The following is an 11701-nucleotide window of genomic DNA, read 5'->3' on the forward strand; positions in this document are numbered from 1 at the left end:
CACTACAGTGTCACTGGGCACCTAGTTCAATATTGATATTGAACGGGCCTCACACTGGAGTATCACTGGTCCCTCATTTAAATATAAATATTGAGCAGACATCACTACAGTGTCACTGGTCCCTCCTTTCAGTATGAATACTGAGCAGGCCTTACAATTCAATGTCACTGCTCCCTCATTTCAAAACTTATATTGAGAAAGACTCACTACAATGCCAAGGCTAATAGAATTAGATAATTGTAATCATTTTTTTTTGGCCTGTTCACCTGACATGATTAAAGGATCAAGGACACAAGAAAATAAAACTTTCCTTTTTTATTTGGCTGTTAGTTTCTAGGTAAAGCTACGTGGATAACAAATATCTTCAGCCATATTTTAAATCTGCTGGGTGAGACATTTCCAAATGTCATGGTGAAGAAACTAAGTTAGGATCAAAGTTGTTGAACAATTGCCTTCCCAACCTTTCTCAATGATCCTGTCACTTACACTATTTATGTTCAAACCTTAAGTTTGTAGGCCTTATAGACATTTGTGCAATCTAAGTGTCAGGACTCAACTGATTCAGATAGAAGGCCAATTTTCAGTCTCATGAGGTCCTTAACAACAATTTCCTATGATCGGACAGATATATTTCTATAATTTATAATGTAAAGGAACAAAATATGCCACATGGTGACTATAATCTTACAGTGGGAATAATAAAGTATTATCGCAGAAATGCTCACAACTATTTTTATTGATGCTCATATGAACTCCACAATTCTTTCTCTGGATACAGTTGACATTCTCTGTCATAGATAGCCCCAAATTGATCCTGATTGTGGCACTGATAGAAGGAGCAAGTCCATCAAGTTTGAAAATACTCCCCATGTTGTTGTTAGGGTATACAATGTATTTCTGGTTCTGCTCATCTCACTCAGCATCAGTTCATGCAAATCCCTCCAGATATCCATGAATTCCCATCCCTCCTGGTTTCTAATATAACAACAGTGTTCCATGACATAAATGTACCACAGTTTGTTAAGCCATTCCCCAACTGAAGGACATTTACTTGATTTCCATTTCTTTGCCACCCCAAACAGGGCTGCTAGCAATAGTTTTGTATAAGTGATACATCTACCCTTTTCCATTATCTCTACTGGGTATAGGACCAGTAGTGTTATTGCTGGATCAGAGTTTGCACATTTTTGTTAACCTTTGGGTGTAGTACCAATTCCTCTCCAGAAAGGTTGGGTGAGTTCACAGCTCTATCAAAAATGTATTAGTTTCCCAGATTTCTCTCATCCCTTCCAGCATTGATCATTGTCCTTTCTGGTCATATTGGCCAGGCTTGAGAGGTGTGAGGTGGTACCTCAGAGATGCTTTAATTTGCATTTCCTTAAGAAGAAATGATTTACAGCAATTTTTCATATGACCATGAATGGATTTGAGTTCCTCATCTGTAAATTGACTTTGAATATCCTTTGATCATTTGTCAATTGGGGAATGTATTGGGTTTTTTTTTTAATTTGACTCAGTTTTCTGTACATTTTAGAAATGAGTCCTTTGTCAGAAATATTACCTGCAAATGCAAATATTATTTCTTAGTTTACTACATATCTTTTGATCTTAGTTGCTGTGGTTTTGTCTGTGAAAAAGCTTTTTAATTTCATGTAATCAACATTATCTAGTTTATTTTTGTTGATGTTCTTCATCTCTTCCTTGTTCATAAAATGCTTCCCTTTCAATAGATCTGACAGGTAAAGTACTCCTTGATCTTCTAGGTTGCTTATAATATTGTTTTTCTATGTCTAAATCCTGTATCCATTTGCATGTTATCTTAGTATAGGGTGTGAGCTGTTGGTCTAATAGAAGTTCCTTAGATATTAATTTCCAATTTTCCCATCAGGTCTTATCGAAGAGAGAGTTTTTATCCTAATAGCAGGATTTGGGGGGGGTTATCAAACAGTAGATTACTATAATCATTTCTTACTATTGCAACTAGTCTATTCCACTCATGTCCCACTCTATTTCCCAGCCAATACCAGACATTATTAATGACTGATGCTTTATAATACAATTTTAGATCTGGTAAGGTTAAGCCACCTCATTTACACTTTTTTTCATTGAATCCCTAGAACTTCTTGGCTTTTTATTTCTCCATATGAATTTACTTACAACTTTTTCAAACTCATTAAAGTAATTTTATTTGGCAGGGCACTAAACAAGTAGTTTAGTTTTGGTAGAATTGTGATTTTTATTATAGTAGCTCGACTTATCCATCAGTTGATTTTATTTTTGGGAGAAGTGTTTCACAATTGTTGTCAAAAAGTTTCTGAATCTACTTGACATATAGACTCCCCAGTATTTTATAGTGTCTGAGGTTGCTTTGGATGGAATTTCTCTTTCTAGCTCTTCCTGCTGTATCTTGGTAGTCATACACAGAAAAGTTGAGGATTTATGAGGGTTTATTTTATATCCTGCAACTTTGGTGCAGTTTCTAGTTGTTTCCAGTAGTTTTGATATGATCTTTTTTGGATTCTATAGGCATACCAACATGTCATCTGCAAAGAGTGAAAATTAGATCTGGGTCCAGTGACAATGTATTATGAGGACTGTTGGATAAAAAAACTGAAATGAAGAACCATTGAAACTGTAGTGTGAGGACTAATCAATAGTGATAATGAAATGAGGGTCCAGTGACACTGTAGTGTAACGACTGCTCAAGAGTAACACTGAATTGTGCAACCAGTGACTTTGTAGTTTCTAGTCTGCTCAACGCTAATATTGAGATCAGTTATCAGTGACACTGTTTTGTGAGGCCTCTTCAATATTAATATTTAGATGAGCGACCAGTGACACTATAGTGTAAGGGTTGCTTAAAATTAATATTGTGTTGAAAAAGAAGAAACAAGGCATTGAAGACTGTTCAATGTTAATATTTAGATGGACCAGTGCCACTGTAGTGTGAGGCCTGCTCAATATTAATATTGAGTTCAGGGACCATTGACAGTGTAGTGTGAGAACTGTTGAATATTAGTAATTAGATTTGGGTCCAGTGACACCATATTTTAAGGAATGCTCATTAATAATATTGAAATGAGACACCAGTGACACTGTAGTGTTAGGCATGCTCACTAATAATATTGTAATGAGGAACCAATGACATTCCGCTCAATATTTATATTTAGTTGAGGGGAAAAATGACACTGTAGTGATGCCTGCTCAATATTAATATAATTGAAATGAGGAAACAGTGACACTGTAGTATGAGGTCTGCTCAACATTGGTATTGAAATTAGGCTCCAGTGTCACTGTATTGTGAGGCCTCTTTAATATTAATATTTAGATGAGCATCCAGTGACACGGTATTTTAAGGACTGTTCAATAGTAACACTGAAATGTGGCACCAGTGACACTGTAGTGTGGAGTTTTCTCAATACTAATATTGAGATGAATTATCAGTGACATTGTTTTGTCAGGCCACTTCAATATTAATATTTAGATGAGGGATAATGACACTGTAGTGTTAAAGTTGCTTAAAATTAATATTTTGATGGAGAAGAAACAATGAATTGAAGACTGTTCAATGTTAATGTTTAGATGGACCAGTGCCACTGTAGTGGGAGGCCTGCTCAATGTTAATATTGAGTTCAGGGACCATTGACAGTGTACTATGAGATTTGTTGTAGAATAATAATTAGATTTTGGTCCAGTGACACTGTATCATGAGGACTGCTCAATAATAATATAGAAATGATGGACCAGAGATAATTTAACAAGGCCTGCTCAATATGATAATAGAAATGAGAGACCATCGACAGTGTAGTGTGAGACAAGTTCACTATTAATAGTTAGAATTGGGTCCAGTGCTATTGTAGTGTCAGGCATGCTCAATACTAATATTGAGATGAGTTATCAGTGACACTGTATTGTGAGGCCTCTTTAATATTAATCATTTGATGAGGGTCCAGTGACACTGTAGTGTAAGGATTGCTTAATAGTAACATAGAAATGTGGCACCAGTGACATTGCAGTGATTCATATTCAACAGTAATACTGAAATGAGGGTCCAGTGACACTGTTTTGTGAGCACTCTTCAATATTTACTTTTAGATGAAGGACCAGTGACACTGCAGTGAGTCTTCATCAAAAGTAAAATTTAATGAGGGAACAGGGACACTAGTTTGAATTTCATTCACTACAAAGATTGAAATGAGGGACCAGTGACACTGAAGTGTTTGACCTGCTCAATATTAATATTGTGTTCAGGGACCGCTGACAGTGTAATGTGATACCTATTCAATATAAATAATTAGATTTGGATCCAGTGACACCATATTGTGAGGACTGCTCAATAATAATATTGAAATGAAGCACCAGTGACACTGTAGTTTTAGGCTGGCTCATTACTAATATTGTGTTGAGGAACCAGTGACACTGTGCTCAATATTAATATTTAGTTGAGTGAACAATGACATTGCAGTGATGCCTGTTCAATATGATTATTGAAATGAGGAACCAGTGACACTGAAGCATGAGTTCTGCTTAATATTAATATTGAAATTAGGCTCCAATGTCACTGTCTTGTGAAGCCTCTTTAATATTAATATCTGAATGAGTGTCCAGTGACACTGTAATGAAAAGACTGATCAATAGTAACACTGAAATGTGGCATCAGTGACACTGTAGCCTCAAGTAGTCTCAATACTAATATTGAGGTGAGTTATCAATAACACTTTTCTCAGGCCACTTCAATAATATCATTTAGGTGAGGGAGCAGTGACACTGTAGTGTTAAGGTTGCTTAAAATTAATATTTTGATGAAGGAGAAAAAACAAGGAATTGAAGACTGATCAATCTTAATATTTAGATGGACCAGTGCCACTGTAGTGGGAGGCCTCCTAAATATTAATATTGCTTTCAGGGCCAATGACAGTCTACTGTGAGTATTGTTGTAGAATAATAATTAGATTTGAGCCCAGTGAAACCATATTGTGAGGACTGCTTAATAATAATATAGAAATGATGGACCAGAGATAATTTAGCAAGGCCTGCTCAATTTTAATGGCGAGATGAGGAACCAGTGACACTCCACTCAATATTTATAATTTGAGGAGGGAACAGTGACTTTTCAGTGAGGTCTGCTCAATATGATAATAGAATTGAGGCACCATTGACAGAGTAGTGTGAGACCAGTTCACTATTAATAATTAGAATTGCATCGAGTGACACTGTAGTGTGAGGACTGCTCAATAATAAAATTGAAATGAGGCATCAGTGACACAGTAGTGTCAAGAATGCTCAATACTAATACTGAGGTGAGTAATCAGTGATACTGTATTGTGAGGCCTCTTTAATATTAATATTTTGATGAGGGACCAGTGACACTGAAGTGTGAGGCCTAATCAATAGTAATATTGAAATGAGGGTCCAGTGACACTGTATTGTAAGGACTGCTCAAAAGTAACATTGAAATGTGGCACCAGTGACACTGTACTGAGGCATATTCAACAGTAATATTGAAATGAGGGTCCAGTGACACTGTTTTGTGAGCACTCTTCAATATTTGTTTTTAGATGAAGGACCAATGACACTGTAGTGAGACCTCCTCAAAAGTTAAATTAAATGAGGGACCAGTGACACTGTAGTTTGAATTTAGTTCACTATGAATATTGAAATGAGGGACCAGTGACACTGAAGTGTGAGGCATGTTCAATATTAATAATGAGTTCACCGACCATTGACAGTGTAGTGTGAGACCAGCTCAATATTAATAATTAGATTTGGGTCCAGTGACACCATATTGTGAGGATTGCTCAATAACAATATTGAAATGAGGCACCAGTGACCCTGTATTGTTAGGTATGGTCTCTACTCATATTGTGATGAGGAAGGAATTACACTGCTCAATATTAATATTTACATGAGGCAGCAGTGACATTGCAGTGAAGCCTGCTCATTATGATTATTGAAATGAGGAACCAGTGACACTGTAGTTTGAGTCTGCTTAGTAATTTTATTGATATGAGATTCCAGTGACACTGTATTGGTGGCCTCTTTAATATTAATATGAATTTGAGGGACCAGCAACTCAGCAATTTGAGGCCTAATCAATAGTAATATTGAAATAAGAGTTCAATGACACTGTAGTGTAATGACTGCTCAATAATAACCTTGAAATGTGGGACCAGTGACACTGTAGCATCAAGTCTGCTCAATAATAATATTGACATAAGTTATTAGTGATACTGTTTTGCGAGGCCTCTTCATTATTTATATTTAGATGAGGGACCAGTGACACTGTAGTGTAAGAATTGCTTAAAGTTAAAATTTTGATGAAAGAACAGTAACAAGGAATTGAAGACTGTTCAATATTAATGTTTAGATAGACCAGTGCCACTGCAGTGTGAGGACTGCTCAATATTAATATTGAGTTCAGGGACCATTGACAGTGTATTGTGAGAACTGTTGAATATTAATAATCTGATTTTGCTCCAGTGACACTGTAGTGTGAGTACTGATCAATAATAACAATGAAACGATGGACCAGAGATAATTTAGCAAGGCCTGCTCAATATTAAAATTGAGTTGAGGGATCATTGACAGTATCGTGTGAGATCAGTTCACTATTAATAATTAGAAGTGTGTCCAGTGACACTGTAGTGTGAGGACTGCTTCATAATAAAATTGAATGAGGCACCAGTGACATTGTAGTGTCAGGTATGCTCAATACTAATACTGAAATGAGGAACCAGTGACAGTGTGCTCAATAATAATATTTAGATGAGGGAACAGTGACATTGCTATGAGCCCTGCTCAATATGATTATTGAAATGAGGGACCAGTGACACTGTATTATGAGTTCTGCTCAATGTTAATATTGAAATGAGGTTCAAGTGACACTGTATTGTGAGACCACCTTAATATTAATATTCAGATGAGTTACCAGTGTCACTGCATTGTGAGGTCTAATAAGTAGTAATATTGAAAGGAGCGTACAATGACAATGCAGTGTGAGGCCTCTTCAGTACTAATATTTAGATGAAGGACCAGCAATATTGTAGTGAGGCCTATTCAACAGTAATACTGAAATGAGGGTCCAGGGACACTGTTTTGTGAGAACTCTTCAATATTTATTTTTTAGATGAAGCACCAGTGACACTGCAGTGCCAGGCCTGCTCACTACGAATATTGAGATGAGAAACCATTGAAATTCCACTAATCAATAGTAATATTGATATGAGGGTCCAGTGATACTTAAGTGTAAGGACTGCTCAATACTAACATTGAAATGTGGTACCAGTGACACTGTAGTGAGGCATATTCAACAGTAATACTAAAATGAGAGTCCAGTAACACTGTTTCGTGAGGACTTTTCAATATTTATTTTTAGATGACGGACCAGTGGCACTGTAGTGAGACCTCCTCAAAAGTAAAATTAAATGAGTGAACAGTTACACTGTAGCTTGAATTTCATTCACTACGTATATTGAAATGAGAGAATAGGAACACTGAAGTGTGAGGCCTATTCAATATTAACAATGAGTTCAGGTACCGTTGACAGTGTAGTGTGAGGCCTGTTCAAAATTAATAATTAGATTTGGGTCCAGTGACACCATATTATGAGGACTGCTCAATAACAATATTGAAATGAGGCACCAGTGACCCTGTATTATTAGACATGGTCTACTAATATTGCAATGAGGAACGAATGAAACTGCACTCAATATTAATGTTTAGATGAAGCAGCAGTGACATTGCAGTGAGGCCTGCTCAATATGATTAATGAAATGAGGAACCAGTGACACTGTAGTATGAGGTCTGTTCAATATTTATTTTTTGAAATCAGGTTCCAGTAACATTGTATTGTGAGGCCTTCTCAATAGTAATATTGAAATGAGGGTCCAGTAACACTGATTTTTGAGGACTCTTCAATATTTTTTTTAGATGAGGGACCATTGACACTGGAGTGAGACCTCCTTAAAAGTAAAATTAAATGATGAACCAGTGACAATGTTGTTTGAATTTAGGTCAATAAGAATACTGAAATGATGGACCAGTGACACTGTAGTGTAAGACCTGCTCAGTAGTAATACTGAAATGTGGGTCCAGTGATATTGTATTGTGACACTTGCTCAATATTGATATTTAGTTGAGGAGCCAATAACACTGCAGTAAGAGCCCTTCTCAATATTATTATTTAGATGAGGGATAAGTAATACTGTAGTGATTTCTACACAATATTAATTTTGAGGTGTATGACCAGTGACACTGTAGTCTGAGGTATGTACTATATAAATATTGAAATGTGGGACCATTGACACTATAGTGAGACCATCTTAACAGTAAAATTAAATGATGACCCAGTGACACTGTAGTATGAATTTAGATCAATATGAATATTGAAATGAAGGACTACAGACATTGTAGTGTGAGGCCTGCTCAATATTAATATTGAAATTAGGGACTAATGACATTGTGGTGTGAGTCCTCTTGAATATTAATATTTAGATATGGGACTATTTGCACTGTAGTGCCAGGCATGCTCAATAGCAATATTACAATGAAGGCCAAGTGACACTGCAGTGTGTGGCCTCTTCGACAATAATATTGAGATGAGGAACCAGTGACACTGCAGTGTGAGTCTTGCTTAGTTTTTATATTTTGATGAGGGAGTAGTGACACTGCAGTGAGTCCTGCTCAATATTAATATAGTAATGACAGAGCAGTGACACTGTCATATAAAGGTTGCTTAAAATTAATATTTTGATGTGGGACAAGAAACACGGTAATGAAGCCTTTTCAGTGTTAATATTTAGACGGACCAGTGACAATGTAGTGTGAGACCAACTTCATACTAATATTTAGATGAGGGAACAGTGATACTGTTTTGAGACATCTGATCAATATTATTAAAGAAATGAGACACTAGTGACTCTGGAGTTTTAGGTACATTCCTTATGCAAACTGAAATGAGGAACCATTGACACTGTATTGTGAGGCCCAATCAATAATAATTATTAGATTTGTGACCAGTGACACTGTAGTGTGAGGATCTATCAAGAGCAGTAATGAAATGAGGCACCAGTGTAGTGTCAGGCCTGCTCAATACTAATGTACAGATGAGGAACCAGTGACACTGAAGTGTGAAGCCCGCTCAGTATTAATATTGAAATGAGGTTCCAGTGACACTTTAGTGAGACCATCTTAAAAGTAAAATTAAATGATGGACCAGTGACACTGTAGTATGAATTTAGATCAATGTGAGTATTGAAATGAGGGACTACTGATATTTCAGTGTTTGGCCTGCTCAATATTGAGGCCTCATTTCATTGTCAGTGGTCCCCCTTCTATATATACTTATTGAGCAGTCCTCACACTAGAGTGTTACTAGTCCCTCATCTAAATATCACAATGGAGTAAGACTCACATTGCAGGATGACTGGTGCCTTATTTCAATGTTACTATTGAGGAGGTCTCACTACTGTGTCACTGGTCCATCACATAAATATTAATATTGAGGTGGCCTCACATTGTGTTGTCTTTGGTCCCTCATTTAAATATCAATATTGTGCTTGCCTCACATGACAGTGTCTCTGGTCCCTCATCTAAGCACTAATGCTGAGCAAGGCTCATACTACAGGGTGACTGGGCCCTCATCTCAATATTAATATTGAAGAAGCCTCACACCACTGTCTTACTGGTCCCACATCTAAATGTTTGTATTGACCTGGCCTCACAGTACAGTGTTACTGGTCCTTCAACTAAATATGTATATTGAACAGTCCTCACAGTACAGTGTCACTGGTCTCTCATCTAAATATGAATACTGAGCATGCCTCATACTACAACTGTCACTGGATAGTCATTTGAATATTAATATTAATTTGTCATCACTACAGTGTCACAGGTGCCTCATCTAAATATTAATATTGTGCCGGCCTCACACTAGAGTGTCACTGGACCCTCATCTAAATATTAATACTGAGCAGCACTAACCCTACATTGTCACTTGTCTCTCATCTCACAATTAATATTGAGCAGGATTCACACTACAGGGTCACTGGTTCCACATCTAAATATCAATAATGAGCCATCCATGCAGTACAGTCTCCCTGGTCCCTCATTTCTACATTAATATTCAGCAGGCCTCACTACAGTGTCACTGGGCACCTAGTTCAATATTGATATTGAACGGGCCTCACACTGGAGTATCACTGGTCCCTCATTTAAATATAAATATTGAGCAGACATCACTACAGTGTCACTGGTCCCTCCTCTCAGTATGAATACTGAGCAGGCCTTACAATTCAATGTCACTGCTCCCTCATTTCAAAACTTATATTGAGAAAGACTCACTACAATGCCAAGGCTAATAGAATTAGATAATTGTAATCTTGTAATCATTTTTTTTTTTTTGGCCTGTTCACCTGACATGATTACAGGATCAAGGACACAAGGAAAGAAAACTTTCCTTTTTTATTTGGATGTTAGTTTCCAGGTAAAGCTTTGTGAATAACCAAATATCTTCAGCCAGATTTTAAATCTGCAGGGTGAGACATTTCCAAATGTCATGGTTAGGAAACCAAATTAGGATCAAAGTTGTTGAACAATTGCTTTCCCAACATTTCTCAATGATCCTGTCACTAACACTTTCTATGTTCAAACTTTAAGGTTCTAGGCCTCATAGATATTTGTGCAATCTAAGTGGCAGGACTCAACAGATTCAGATAGAAGGCCAATTTTCAGTCTCATGAAGTCCTTAATAGCGATTTCCTATAATCGGACAGATATATTTCTGTATTTTATAATATAAAGGAACAAAATATGCCACATGGTGACTATAACCTTACAGTGGTATTAATAACATATTATCACAGAAAAACCCACAACTACCTTTATTGATGCTCATATAAACTTAGATTAAAAAACAACAGCAATTGCCTCTAGAACCAGGCTTTATAAAAACCAAACAAATATATAATAGAATATGTTTAGTTTTTAACCATGTTTAAAAATAAACAAAACTACAAATCATTGCTTTTAGAATCCCTTGAAACAAATAGAACATTTTAGATGACTTTAAAAGTTGTAACAGGCATTGCTAACTTCAAATGTAACAAAACAGTCATTAGAACAATTAGATTTCCAAGTAGTGTAACACGTGAATTATTACATTTCACTAAACATAATGTTTCATATTCAAAGTTTACTACTTTTTTAATTTTTTTGGTTTTTGCAAGGCAATGTGGTTAAGTGACTTGTCAAAGGTCACAAAGTTAGGCAATTATTAAGTGTCTGAGGTCAGATTTGAACTCGGGTTCTCCTGACTCCAGGGCCGGTGCTCTATTTACTGCACCACTAAGCTGCCACCTCAAAGCTTATTTCTTAGAACCACAGTCATAACAGCATAGAAGTTTCCTTAATCTTATGAACGTAATTTCTTTACATAGTTTGTCTTATGTTTATTTCCTTCTGCCCAAATATACTCATCATTTCAGAAAACTGAAAACAAGGGTATTCTTTAGAAATTTGAATTATATATTGGTGAAAAATTCAGCACATTAACGTAATTCTTACCTATGCCATAGAATTGGCAACAAAATTCAAATCAAAAAGAGCAAAATTTCTTCTCCTGATAGCAATTTAGAGGCTCTTATCTAATGAAAAAATAGTAAACTTTCACTTTTACTACCTTGAAAAATAGAAAATTTTGTAT

Source organism: Macrotis lagotis, unplaced genomic scaffold, assembly GCF_037893015.1.
Source record: "Macrotis lagotis isolate mMagLag1 unplaced genomic scaffold, bilby.v1.9.chrom.fasta BILBYCTG043, whole genome shotgun sequence".
Taxonomy (NCBI): domain Eukaryota; kingdom Metazoa; phylum Chordata; class Mammalia; order Peramelemorphia; family Peramelidae; genus Macrotis; species Macrotis lagotis.